The following is a 14,437-nucleotide window of genomic DNA, read 5'->3' as shown; positions in this document are numbered from 1 at the left end:
AAAGGCTCCAAGAGGTGGCGGATGTGGCAGCGTCACTAGCTCGAGATGATTCATGTGACCAGTTGGCAAATCGGGCGAGGAGACATTAGCGCGTGGTATGATATTTGGCACGCCGACGCGCCACTTGCTTCCCATCCTCAGTTTGTACCACACCACGTGCACCTCACTGTAGCCTAGTTGCTTAGAAGCAACACACCCCACCTCTGGCAGCAGCACGGTCTCCCCTTGGACACCTTCCTTGAGGTCCAGACAACGCCCCTCAACTCTCATTCTGATGATGCTATCTGGACTCTCACACCCCATGGCACCTACACCTGTCGCTCCTCTTGGGAGCATTACCGCGAGAAATTCCCCCCACAGGCCTGGGGTCCGCGCGTCTGGTATCCAGCGATTCACACGCGAGTCTCCTTTTTCTTTTGGAGACTCATACACCGAGACCTCTCGACGGATGATCGCGTGACTCGCATAGGCTATTCCCTTAGTTCACAGTGCCATTGCTGTCCCACCCACCCTCAAGCGGAGACGGTTGACCACCTCTTCTTCCACAGTGAGACAACAGTGGCATGCTGGCATCTCATTACCGATCGCCTTCGACCTCTTACCCCATCTGAGTGTTTTGGCAAGTTTATCCTCTCGCCAACTCGCTCTGTACGGAGCCCCATCCTCCCCATCACCATAGCTTACCTGCTATGGGAGATTTGGACAGGGCGAAATTCCTCTCGTTTTGCAGGTACACCCATGCGTGCAACGGACATCATGAGACGAGCTCAGTTGTGGCTTCGGCGGATTCATCCTCTTCTGCCCCCCCGAGTCGGCCGATCAGAGTTCGCGTGTAGGCTCCTCCGCTCCATTGGGATCTCAGTGACCCCCGCTGTGACCCGCATCCAGTATTGAGTTATCCATTGGCGTCCACCGTCCATAGGCTACCTCAAACTAAATGTAGATGGTGCGGCGAAAGGGAACCCGGGGCCCGCCGAAGGCGGAGGCATCCTCCGAGATCACACAGGGAGTTTCCTTTTTGCCTTCTCTTCCTTTTATGGTGTACAAACTAATACGGTAGCCGAGGCTATGGCGATACGTGACGGTCTCCTCCTCTGTGAGGAACGGAACCTTCATAATATCGTCGTGGAATCGGACTCACAGCTATTAGTTGATATGTTTCGTACAAGCACATGCTCTCAGTGGCGACTACATCGAGCATGGAGAGACATCACGCGGTGCCGCTCGCGTATCGCGTGCTTTCGTCATCAGCTGAGAGAGGGCAACCAAACAGCTGATGCCCTCTCCAACCATGCGGTACAAGCTTGCACCCCCACTTCACTTTTCTATTCTTGGCAGGAGCTTCCACCCATGGCCCGAGGATGCCATCGGCTCGATCGTCTTGGCCTGCCCTCCCTCCGCACATGCCGCCTCTGCGTGAGGACAGGCCCGCGAGATTGGAGGATTGCCTAGAGCGCTGGCGTACGAGGCATGGACCGCGCCTTCCCTGACTAGAGCGTCACTGCGCACTACTTCCAGCACACATGACGACGTCAAAGACCCACCACCACTAGAGCGCCGCCAAGCGCTACAACGACCTCGTGCAGCCGCCCTAGAGAGACGCCGACGTACACTCTTCCTCGAGCGTCCGTGAGGTACCACTCATGTATCTTTTCTTTTCCCTAACTATGGGCGTGGACAAGTGGGATCCGCGTGTAATTGGGATATATATACTCGATCCACGCCCACAAACATTGAAAAACACTACACTTTATAAATAAAATCTCCCTGGTGGCATCCAGGGCACGGCTGGATCGGACTACGGGCACAACCCTAGGGTTGGCCGTACCCGGCACCGTGATTTTTGCTAAATTAAAAAAAAAAAAAAAGTCTACTCAGGTAAGTGTATTGGCAAAGCCAGCCAAATAATTTAGATAGTTATCTATCTGTAGAAAAAAATGTTATTTACATTATTTTCAAAACATATACTAAATTAAATAATATAATAAATGTATAAAAAATAAGATAATAACTATTAGTCCCTAAAAGAAGAATGGTGTTAGTGGTGATATTTGCAGAGGTGGATCTCGTAGAGTTGCAGATGTAGTACATGACTTGTGTAAGTATGCCAAAACTGAATCCATTGTGGAGATTTGGGGGCTATAATCAAAGGCTATGGGGATAAGCTGATTTGCATACTCTATCAATTTTTTTGAGATACTTGGTTAATGGTAAATTAAACATAAAGATGTAGAGGGTGATCTTCAAAGATAAAATTTTCAAAACATGCAAGGAATAAGATCGTAGTTGCCTTACACGAATCCATGTTTTGATGGACCTCTCATAGCGCCTAAATAGATTATGTCCATTTAACTTGCTGACCATCTGCTTTGAGTGAAGATGTCCTATTCTTATTTCATCTAGCCATACATGTTGGCTCACTACTACCTTAAATGTTTGTAATTTGATTCATATTATCAATCACTAAGACCCTAGAATTGCATTCATGAAATATGTTATTCCCTAGTCCGACTCGGAAATCCCAAATTTGATTGATTTCATTTAGTTTTGAGCCTTTACAGTCCTTTGAAATGTATCCCGCAAAACATGCACCAGTTATATTGAATTTATGGACTTGAATAAAGAATATAAAAGGGATACGATTGTCCAACTGAAGGATGCAAGATTTGACTAGGAGTTGTGAACAGAAATCTGAAAATTAAAGACCATTGAGCTTAATATATAAATTTTGATGAATTGAGTTTATGAAGTCTACATGAAATTTTTTCAATCGAAGTAATGTTTAAAAAAAAAACCATTCCATGGCCAACTTATTTATTGTAAATTACAAATATAGCGGAAATCATGTCTAGAAATTTTTAGGATGACTTTGATACTCAAAACCGTCTCCTATGCGCACACAGAATCTATGCTCATGGAATATCCTGCATAAGTAATTTTACAAATACAAAGACTCGAGAATGGACATTTCAACCCCATATCTGAATGGTAAATTTTAGAATGAAACTTGAACCCCATATCTGACCAAATCCCAGAGTTTTGGATCGAGTCAAATTCATTTGGCCACCCAAATGCAGTGACCAATATCCTTTTTGTGTCGGGTCTACTATGCCTGATTTAGTAAAACATTTTCGATCGCGACATAACAATGAAACTAATATTTAATTATTGGATTTAAGCTTATATATTTCTAATGTAGTGTATGAGAAATGTTATTTCAGAATTTTTTGAACCGGTTATTAGAGAAGTTGAGATGTTGAAAGTATTGGTTGACCTTGTAATCCAGTTTTGGGTCAATCATGCATTATTTAAATCTGTAATTTTATAGGAAACTACAGATCACATTACTGTATCACTTTTTGCATGAATATTGTAAGCTAGTAAGTAAGCTTTCAAAAAATACTTATTTCAAAAAAAATTTGACACATATTCAAACAGTTAAGTCTCACACCTTAGTCAAAGGTCTACAGAAATTATTTTTTGCTTTATGAATGGTTATTATTTTATAATACTTTTTATTATGACCTGTATGATGTGACTTCATCATGAGGAGGTTTGATGGTTCCACAAAAGTTGCATGAATATCATTACAAAGTCTAAGGGAGTAAGAGAAAGAAAAGGGTAAAAATATCATGGCTGCATTAGAAGCTTCTTTAATTTTTCAAGAAAGGTATTTCATCCCCTTCCATAAATACGCTGCCCTTGAACGATGTAGGCTTACCTCTTCATGCATTTGTCAACCTTTAAGCACTCCAATCTTCAAAGAGAAGAAAAACGCTCTCACATTTGACTTCCATTCTCAGGAACCCAACACAAGGAGGAAGATCAAGGATGCAGCTTTAATATCCACTCCTCACTGGTGTTTTCCTCTGCCTTTCTGTATTTTATTTGAATTTGTTTCAGGTTATCCAAGAGCTGGAGATCAGAGCGTAAAGTAAAAGATTAGAAGAAGAGGTCTATCATATATGAGGGAGAGAGAACAAATGAATCAAAGCTCAAACACATGCATAAGATGCACAATATCGTTTCTCTTATCCATGAATAGAAATATTGAAAATGAATTTAAGTAGAGTAATTATGAAGGTTGATTTGAAAGTAATAAAGCTAAAACTGAATCTAGATTTTAAAGAAATAAAATGGATTTGAATTGAGGTTCTACTGATTATAAGTAGGAGACTTTTTTTGGGGAACAAAACATAAGAAAGAGAAGATATGAATTCACGCATTGAAAGCTTCTAATAGATATTAATATTGGGTTTGACTTGCACAGTGGGTATACACTAGATATTAAAATAAAACAAGGAGAAAGAAAGGAACAGAGAAGAGAAAAATAGAACTGAGAGTAAGAGAAATAAGGGATCAAGTTTTAGTGAGATAGAAAGAAAGCAAAATAAATCATTGTTTAGAAGTTTTTCAAGGAGACGGAAAGAGAGAAATGTTGGAGTTGAGAAGGATTTAATGTACAGGTTAGATATTCCTATTTGTTATTCTATTTGGTAACATCTAAGACAGAGTTTGGGCTGCTATTAGCCTTAAGTCAAAGTTCATTGGTTGTATTAAAGGATCTATTTGGGCGTTTTTAGCAAATATTATCATGTGACTTGTAAGTAATACTCTTGAATAATTGTAAGTCAAAGTTTCTAGTGTATTAAGGTGAGTGAAGCTTTTTGGGCCAAGTTGGTACATCAAGTAGGATCTTGGTGAGTGACTAAATTTGAGAAAGAAATGACTAATTTGACTTGCCAACAAAAATTCAAATATCTTAAAAAATAACTTGATCTTATCTCTTTGTCCTAATTTTTAGTTTTTATTTGATTCAACTATCCAATGTAGTTCACAAAATTTAGAGAATTTCCTAGAACAGCATAAAGAAGCTATTCTATTGATATGAGTGGTCAAACACCGAGATTGTGGTGAGATAAGTTAAGGTGGCTTAAGGGGCAGAGTGAAGTTGACTTGTGTGGTCAGAATAAGATGAAGTGGAATAGAAGTGCCTGGAATAAAGATAAGAGCGCCAAGGAATGCCAAGTTCTTCACCAGTTTTTTTTATTTGATATGATTGTACAACCCTATTTCCGAGCATGTTTTGGGGCTTTTGAACTCAGGATAGGACATTCTTGAACTCTGGGCGAGGATATTATTGGAATAGGATGACTGAACCAATCCTAACGTGTGTTAAATTATTGTGTTGAATACTTCATCTCAATTGCACTAGAGAGTGACTCAATCATCTAGAAATTGAATTCCAAAACCAAAAAAAATATAATTCCTAAATAAACTCCCCTTTTTATGGTGTAAACCTACCAATACAAGTCAATAAAATTACCCATCTTCCTATTGGACATGAGATTAGAAGATTATTGATATATTTTATTCTTTTGGGCCAAATCTTTGTTCTTTCAACTATTAACCCCACCATTCATTAGCACATATCTGGTTCATTTTTGTAATTGATCAGCTGTGGCATATATCTACCAATTAGTTTATTGACCTAATTTATATTCCAAATAAGTTGCAGCGGAGACTCATGAGCCATAGACAAAACATAGTGCTCATCCAGGAGATGCCCTTGGTGTCTCACTTTAACAGATTACTTGTACAAGTAAGACATGAATCATCGTCATTTACATTTTGGTAGAATATCATTCGGGGATTCACGAGGATCATTTCAATGAGATCTTACTCTAAAGAGTGTCCATCATTTTTCCTTAGTGACACCACACTAATGGCTATAAGATCAACCATACTTATCATATCAGTAAGATATGACAATATTATGTTATCTTGAGAAGTCTATGTCCATCTCAACTATCCATCATATAGGAATATTTAGAGTACATGTTTAAAGCACTTGTGAAGTTGTGATTGCACCTTTATGATCACATTGTAATTCACTAAGTTATTGTATGTACTCATGACCTTCATTATAAATGCCACATAGATAAATTAATCAATAATTTTTTTTACAGTAAACTTAAAACAAAACATGAAATTTATATTGGCTTGACAGACACACAATATCCGTTGCCTCTGACCACAAGGAAGATGACTCATCTCATTATTTGATGTAGTCCATTCATTCATGGGGGGAAGTGTGTGAGAGAGAGAGGGAGGATGCCACTCCTCCAAGACATACAAATATCCAGTTATTTCACTAAAAGCTGGAGCCATTTTAGGGACAAATGCATCTCATAGTGGGAAAAATCTACCTATAAACATTGATGTATGTGATTGACCATAATGAGAGGTTGGCGCTGGTGCTATCATCACCAAAAGGCAATACCCGTTAGTGTGAAGTGGGTCTTCGAATTGAAGAGAAGTTCAAAAGAAGAAGTGGTGTGGCATAAGATGACTTGGTTTGCAAAGGATACTATTACACGGTAGTAATTTAATGCAAAGAGGTGTTGTATCGGTAGCTTGGGTCGACATAATCCCAATCTCTATCATTCATCATTGCAAGGCACATGGGAGATTCACCATATGTTGATGAAGTCAGCCTTTTTAAACTGATTCATTGCGAAAAAGCATCTCGATGTATCTTCCTAATGGGCCCATTCATAAGTGAAAAGAAGAGATTGTTTTTAAATTGAAAAAATGTATGCGATGGGTGTTGAGTTCTAGAGGCATTGATTTGGATGAAGACAATGACTATATGGAGCAAAAGACTCAAAACAAAAATGAATAACATCATGAAAAACATGAAACGAGGAACATGCGCATAAATCACATTCATGAAATTTTGATCCTTGAGCGAGATGAGTCAAGCTGATCATGTGTGCAGCCTCTAGACGTATCCACGCAGTCCCTGGCATGTTGAGTCTGTTCCTCCACTTTGGTGAGCTGCGTTAAATGTATTTTGCAATTGTTATGCCATCCTGATCACATTAGGAATGGAGAGGAGGTGTATGGAGAAGGGAGACGAAGTGCAAGGCCCCAGAACAATTCTAGCCTAAGCGAATTTCATCCAAGGCCTTCCCCTATTTATACTCAGTGGGAATTTTGCATACAACCTTCAATTCTTAAGTTGATCTTCTGACGTCTAAAATACAATTTACGCATGACCCTATAGGCCCATGTATTTGTCCACTTAACGACTCCAATGGCCTAATAAACTTTATTAGCCTTTCAATTTAATTAACTATATCATCGTGTCACATTGACATAACCCAATCAATAGGCTGAGTCTCTAACTCGTGGCATGCCAATCTAGGCCATGCGTCTTAGAAGATACAAAGAAGTGTGCATCGATTCACTAATGGAATATTTTCATCATTATTTACCGTATATGTATAGTCCATCATCCACTTGACACTCTTAGGATGACTTAGGGTATGGTCAATTGTCAAACCCTAATCGGTCATCCATTTTAATACTGATACATTCAAAAATCATCGAAGAACTCTTCTATGATATTTCATTGCGTTCGCAACGGAGTTAATCGCACTGTCTTCCTTGAGTTGTCACCTCTTATATCAAGGATGGATGATCCCATCTTGAGCACTCAATTATCTTTGTGAACTTATTCAATGGACCCGAACTAAGGGTGCATAGAATCCCATGATTAGAGTCTTATAGGTTCTAGTCCAAGGACAACTGTCCGTCCACATGACATCTTTGGTGTCTTAGGTGTAATACCATTCAAGGATTTGTACGGATCTATTGAGTGAGCTCTTTCCACTAAAGAGCACCCACCATATATCCTTAGTATCTTCAAACTGATGGCTACGGGTATGGCCATACTCATCATCCTAGTCAAGCTAGATAGTGATATTCTATTCAGATACTTCAATGTCCTTCTCGAGTATTCTTCGAATAGTAATATTTAGAACACAAGCTTATAGAATTGTGATGTTCATATTATGTTCTCATCATAATTGACTAAGTCTGATCATGTATTCATGGACTTCATTATAAGCATCACATTTGCATTAAAAGAAATATGTTCTGGTGATGAACATATAACAAGATATATTTTTGCATCACATATATTTCCATCACTTTTCACTTGTGAGCTTTGTGTTTAGGATATATCAACCTATTGAGGTAATCAAGCGAATGAGCGAGTGATCCAGGCCATGAGCTTCATATCGACCATGAGGATGACGATGCTAAAATAATGCTCTTGGGGTAGGATATGCAACGGACATAAGTGAGGTTTGATTAGAGTTTTATAAGTGTTAAATGGAGAGTGAGGTATGGAATCTACTTGGTGTAGAGGTTTATGTTGTACAAATTATCCCTTGGGAAGGCATAGTATGTCCTACATGGACTTCCACCATTATTTTCTTCCATACTCTTACTCAAGCCCATTGTTATGACCATATTCACATGCCTCACTACCTCTCTAGTTCATCACTTTTAGTTGAAACTTCATCCACCCACTATTCCAATATTGAGCCACGTAGATTTCTGGGACACCCAAAGGAAACATGTGATTACTACATGTACCACCCTCAAGAAGAACAATAATTGCTTCAAGTAGGGCCATTTTGATAGAGGATGAGTATCTTCAATGAGAGGATAGTCTATGTGAAGTGGACTTAGAAGAAATTCCAACCCAGAACATAATCACTACCTAATTGGATGAGGGCTCCATTCAAGAACATGATCTAGTGGATACTTCGTGATACGTCAGAAAGATTAGCTAGATAGTGGAACTGTTATGTTCGACTTATTGTTACATGAAGTTAATAAAATACATCTAAAGGATGATGATCCTCTGCCTTACACTCAAACATATTAAGGTTCCTAGTCTCAAAAAGGGGATTAAAAAAATGGGTTTTGGATTTCAATTGATGAACCAACAGAAACCATAGTACTTGGTTGACCCTCCTTGAGGTATAACAGGTCTCAGGTGTAAATAAATCTTTCTTAGGTGAATTTTTATGTGGATTGAACATTTGACACATGCAAGGTTTCATGTAAGGTGTGCAAGTTGCAAATATCCATAGTACTTTGACAAGAAAGAATAGTAGATCTGAGGAGGCCATATGATCTTATGACTTCATGAAGGATGAAGATAGCCTTGTGTATAGAAGACTAGGGGGAGAATATGCACTTTTGTTATTTCTATGTGGCTGACATTCAGCTCATCAGGAGTGATGCAGGAATGTTATCATCAGTAAAGGCAAGTTGTCAACAAACTTCTCCATCAAGGATTTGGGAGATGCAACCTGCGCATGGGGAATGCGTATATATAGAGATAGATCGATGAGGTTGCGAGGTGTATCATAATCAATGTATAGATACATTATTCTTAAAATATTTGGCATGGATAACTTCAAGGAGGGTCTAATATCGATGAGACATCGAGATCAAGCATCAAAGGAGCAGTCACCTAAAAGTCCTAAAGACAAAGCAATGATAAAGAAAGCCCCATATGCTTCCTCTATGGCATCCATCATATACAAAATGCTATGAACTAGATCTTTTGTAGGATTTTGTCTAATGGAATGAGCAGATTTGAAGCAAACGTAAGGACTTCTAATTTATTTCTAATTAATCAAGAGGACGAGCCCAAGCTCCAAAGTTATATTGAATCAAGTATCCATTCAGACCAAAATGATGTTAGTTTTACATTCTACAATTTAATTCACATTAAAAATATGCACACTACCTTGAAAGAGTTCCAAGCAAAAACACTATTGTTGAGATGACACCAAAAACTGGATGCATTTAAGTAGCTGAAGTTTCCAATGAGGCAGTATGGTCCAAGAAATTCCTCAAAGGGCTTGGTATGGTTTCAGCAACCTAAGAACCTACTCCATTATCCTGTGATAATGATCCTGTAATCACATAAGTAAAAGAGCCACGGTCTCATCACAAGTAAAAACACATTATAAGATGCACGCACTTGATTAGAGAGATAATTTCTCGAGGAACTATCATTATGGAAAGAGTTCCATCAACTTAAATATGGCAGATCAATTGACAAGGCATCTAGGGTTTTTCAAGAAGGAGATGAGAAGGTGAGCAAAGTAGAACAGGAGAAGAGACGAAAAAAAGAAGAGGAGGGAAAAAAAAGAAAACGAGAATGCAGCTCCAGCTCTTGCAGAGAAAGAAAGAAAGAGGAAGTAACTAGAATTAAGAAAGAGGAAAGAAGAAAGGAGAGGAGGGAGGCGGAAAAATAATTAATTGTGTTTAATGTTTCAACCAAATGCTTGCATGTAAAATAAGTAGGACTTTCCCACTTAGGGTTTTCCCATTTCAGAATGTGATGCAAGCTAACATCGATAAACATAAATATCATCCTATTTTTAGTAATACTTTGATCCATTTTATGTGCCTATTTTCACAAAAATGATCATCAATGCATCTTATTAATGCTTCAAATGATTTATTGCATTTTTACAATAAATTTCCCATTTTTCTTAATCTTATGTTATGTTAACGTGTTTTTTGATATTAGTTGAACGAATAAAAATAAAATTAAAACATTATTTATTTTAAATGTTAAAATTCATTAAATTATCTAATTCATAATTTGATTTTTCTGCATTTTATATTGTATACAAGTACCTGAAAATAAATTTAGACAAAAAATAATTTTATAAGTCAGAAGTATAACTATGACTTTATTTGAATATTTTTAATAAAATATTTGACTTTTTCCTCTCCTAGAAACAAATGCCGTGCTGGAAATCCACCATACAACTCAAAGATGACAAAAAATTCAAAGAGGAAAATTAGATGGGTAAGACTATTCCAAATTAATCTAAGATATCTAATGATCTAGAAGACGTATTAGGCTGAATGTGTGAGGGTAGTTCCATTTATCCCTCCTCTATACATGCACCATTTAGATCTATGAATAGGATTCCCCATTCTTATAAAAAAAATACCCTTTTGGTTTTGTTCCTAATTACAAATAGTGGAATGATTTGCTCATTCAGAATGTCGCTTGGGTCCATTCTTGTACCTTAAGAGTAAAGGATTGGAGGGATGTACAGATCAAGACACACGAAGAAAAAGCACCACTCTACCCGTCGGACACGTGATGATGAGATTACTATGATCCTTGTCTTTTCTAACTCATGTCTTCGTCCTTTTTATATGTTATCGTTGCCGATAGCCTATGCTTCGACTATCACATAGAACACCTTCAGTTCTGCCTCTCTTTGGCGTATACTCACATCCATCTCCATCGCACCAGCAATGGTAAAGTTGTCATCACTTTCCTCCCCTTCATTGCTTCTAGGCGCACATCCACCGTCATCGCCATCACAATCAGCATGATACCTCTTTCATCCACTCCACTCCACTCATGTCCATCACCATCTAGCATCACGTGATGCTCCCAAAGTGCCGGCTAAGGGGTTTTAAGTTATAACTAATTTGTTATTTTATACTTAAAAAGTACATCTTAAATTCTCAGAATTTTTGATAAAATGCAAGTAAATTAGGTTAAACAGGTGTAAGATGTTCTGAATTTTCTATAATTTTTTTGAATTACTTTTCCCTGATTTGGTTTACTTAAATAAAAATAAAGTCGTAAAATAAATATGACAATAAAAGTAGAAATTAAAAATAAAATTGTCTTGTTCAATCCTTACATATGGATTCAACTCTGAGTCACTTAATGCGCATAAGGGAAAATATATAATCTTTGATAAAATAGAAGCTTTAAACGATATATTCGACTCTAATTTATTGTTCCTCAACTAATATCATTGTCAGAAAGTATGTTGTAGGGCTGTGGGTCTATAGTTTTGGTGCAGGAAATATTATTTTCATCTGTGGAAACATTAGATCATTCTAAATGATCATAAAAATATGCAATGTAACGAGTACTTTTGAGGAACATTTTCCATCTTTGACTTGGTTCATGTGATAGTTTGTTCAAGTTGATCAATTGGTCAGCCTCCACTGGTATCTGTACGACTAGAAGGTTGCTAGATCTCCTCTCCTTGTTCACCACTCCTTAGAGACCATGTGATTATTCTCACCATCAAAGTAACTTATGGAATGAGCAGAGAAGGTTGGGAAAGAAGAAAGGAAGGGGGACCAAATCGGGCTTGGCGGGGCATCTAAAATGGGGGCCTCTTTACTTATACTGATTAAATAATTTTTACAAAAATGCACTAAATAAAGTGAACCTTCCAACATCCTTTTAATCTTTCATGTGTGACCCTCGAGGCCCCTATATTATTCTAGTTATTAAATTTAAGCACAAAAAATATTTATTCACCAACCTTATCAATTAACTATATCCACAATTGAACCCAATCGATAGGTTAAGCTTCTAGCCCGTGGGGTGCCAAGGTATACCTCATGCTCTTCAAAGATATAGACTAGTTTTTTCACTCTCTTATGTAATCTTATCAGTCATAAGTTGTCGTACATGTATAATCTTTCATCTACTTGAGACTTTTGTATGTCTTAGGGTATGATTAATCCACAAACCCAAATACGCAATTTGGTTATTAATGGGATCATTAATCAGGTATTCTCCAATATCATGACTACCTTGTCATTGATTTCTTATCGGCAATCTCTTTCAATATCAAGGGCGAATGATCGCGTCTTGACCACCCTATCATCTCCGTGGACTTGTTTCTATATCTGACTTAAAAATTATTTGAATCACATGATTAGAGACTTGTAAGTTGAGTCAAAATGTAGTGGTATAGTGATGGCGGACGTCGTCGGGGACGAAACCCACAGGTTCCATGATCGAAACCTGGCTCTGATACCAATTTGATGTCCGACGTCGTCGAGGACGTCGTCCGGTCGACACAAAATATGATGGTTCGGTGCTGATAAAGGATGGTGGTATCGAACGTCGACGGTGTCGTCATCCGACGGATGTAACCCTAACGGGTTATGTAACTACGACTTGATGAATGGATGTCCTACGTGTCGTACGTGCAGGCTCCGACTCGAGGGAAGTGTCGAGCTCCTAGCTTGGACGGGGTCGCCAAGTCATGGTGATGGTGGCCTCTCAAACCTCGTCGGATCAATGAAGGCGTATACAGCCGAACGGAATCTGTCCGTAGGGCTCGCATGTAATGGACGTACTCGTCCGCACCGGTAATACATTCAAATGTCGTTGTTCTCTCAAAACCTCTCTCACCTACCTAGCCCGAGCGCGGTGGAGTCAAGACGAGAATATACTGCAAAGGGTAAATAAACGAGCGATGGAAGAGGATGGCGTACCTCGTGACATGGCTCTCGGTGCAAGATTTTGTCGACGGTGGGAGGCCGTCGAAGCGGGTGGGGTGGGGAAGAGCCGGAGAGCGTACGGCGCCTCTACTGACGGTAGCTGCAGGCACTTGGTAAAAAGGGTGGGGGAGAACGTGAGTGTGAGTCGGTGGAGAGGGCGTCGACCAATGGCGTGATGACCAAATAAGACCGATCCCCACCCAGCTGGCTGCGGTCTTGATAACGCTGATCGCCAGCTCGGGGAGTGAATTGGAATCCAGGAAAACCTTAAACGTCCGATCGAAGATGTGTCATTGGTCACGTTGCGCTCGATGGAGGATTCCATGTTTGAAGCCGTCAGTGGAGGGGCCCTCTTCTGCAGCACCCGTGAGTCACAGGGTCGCGTGCGGCCTTCCACAGGGCGCCAGAAGAATATGCGACCAATGGAGGGGGGACCAGGCGCTACCAATGTGGATGGGGGCCCCCAACACGGACTTAATTCACGCTAGGGGTGGGGGAACAATCCTCGACTGTCGCCTGCTTGAGCTTGTGGCCAAGATACCGACGGATTCCCTACGGCAGAATTTGCGACAGAATTTCTGCGACGCAATTCCACCGAAATTGTGAGGGATCTGCAATGATCTTCCACAGTGTCGTATGCAATCTTCCACAGAACGCAGGAAGGGTCTGCGATGCTCGTCTATCCAAAATCGTATTTTCGCCTACTTGAAGGAGTTCCTCGGACGAAGCCGAGAAGATCTCCTGTGGGAATCCGGCGACGAGCCCTGAAGAATTGTCCTACGTCGATTCAGCGACCAGTTCGCGGGAAATCTTCACCGACGTATCGTGAGTCGATCGAATGAGAAAGCTCCGTCGGTCTTTGAGGACTGCGGCAAATTACAGGTTCCAGGAAGGGGTTCGGCCACTCCTCCTTCCTAGGCTCTAGATTCGAAGATCTCCCTCCTTCCTGATTCTTCCTTCTCTTGCTCCCTTCTCCTTCCCTTTTCTTTTCTCTCTCGATGGAGGAAGGAGAGACCAGAAAAAAAACTTCTTCCTCTTCGTTAATCCCTGGTCTAACGAGCTAGGGCGCCCCCTCTTCCATTACAAAGGGGAAGAGGTCAATTGGGCCCCCTTAGCTGGGTCAACAAGGGGGGAGAAGGGTCCATTAAGGGGGCCCTTATATAATGGACCCCCTCATTAGAAGATAAAGAGGGAAATTAAAATAAAATGAAAATGAAAGAAATAAAAAGGGCACAAGGGTGGGGTTCCAAATTGGCTAAGGATTCTTCCCCGTGAC

The 14,437-nt window shown here is 39.8% G+C and overlaps 1 long non-coding RNA gene across 3 annotated transcripts; it reads right to left on the bottom strand.

Moving 5' to 3' along the window:
• Positions 1-6,666: 6,666 nt before the first annotated feature.
• On the bottom strand, positions 6,667-14,266 carry LOC144700667 (uncharacterized). 3 transcript variants are annotated; one of them, XR_013580824.1, is made up of 3 exons: positions 13,156-14,247; positions 9,617-9,785; positions 6,667-6,840 (listed from the first exon to the last, which is right to left on the bottom strand). It is a non-coding gene; the product is annotated as an uncharacterized LOC144700667 (long non-coding RNA). The 3 variants fall into 3 exon arrangements; XR_013580822.1 differs by lacking the exon at positions 6,667-6,840 and having other exon boundaries at positions 9,568-9,785; positions 13,156-14,266; XR_013580823.1 differs by lacking the exon at positions 6,667-6,840 and having other exon boundaries at positions 9,568-9,771; positions 13,156-14,266.
• Positions 14,267-14,437: the final 171 nt, after the last annotated feature.

This window comes from Wolffia australiana, chromosome 3 (assembly GCF_029677425.1).
Source record: "Wolffia australiana isolate 7733 chromosome 3, ASM2967742v1".
In the NCBI taxonomy this organism is placed as follows: domain Eukaryota; kingdom Viridiplantae; phylum Streptophyta; class Magnoliopsida; order Alismatales; family Araceae; genus Wolffia; species Wolffia australiana.
Note: the sequence above shows the minus strand (reverse complement) of the source record. Positions and strands in the feature narration are given on the sequence as shown.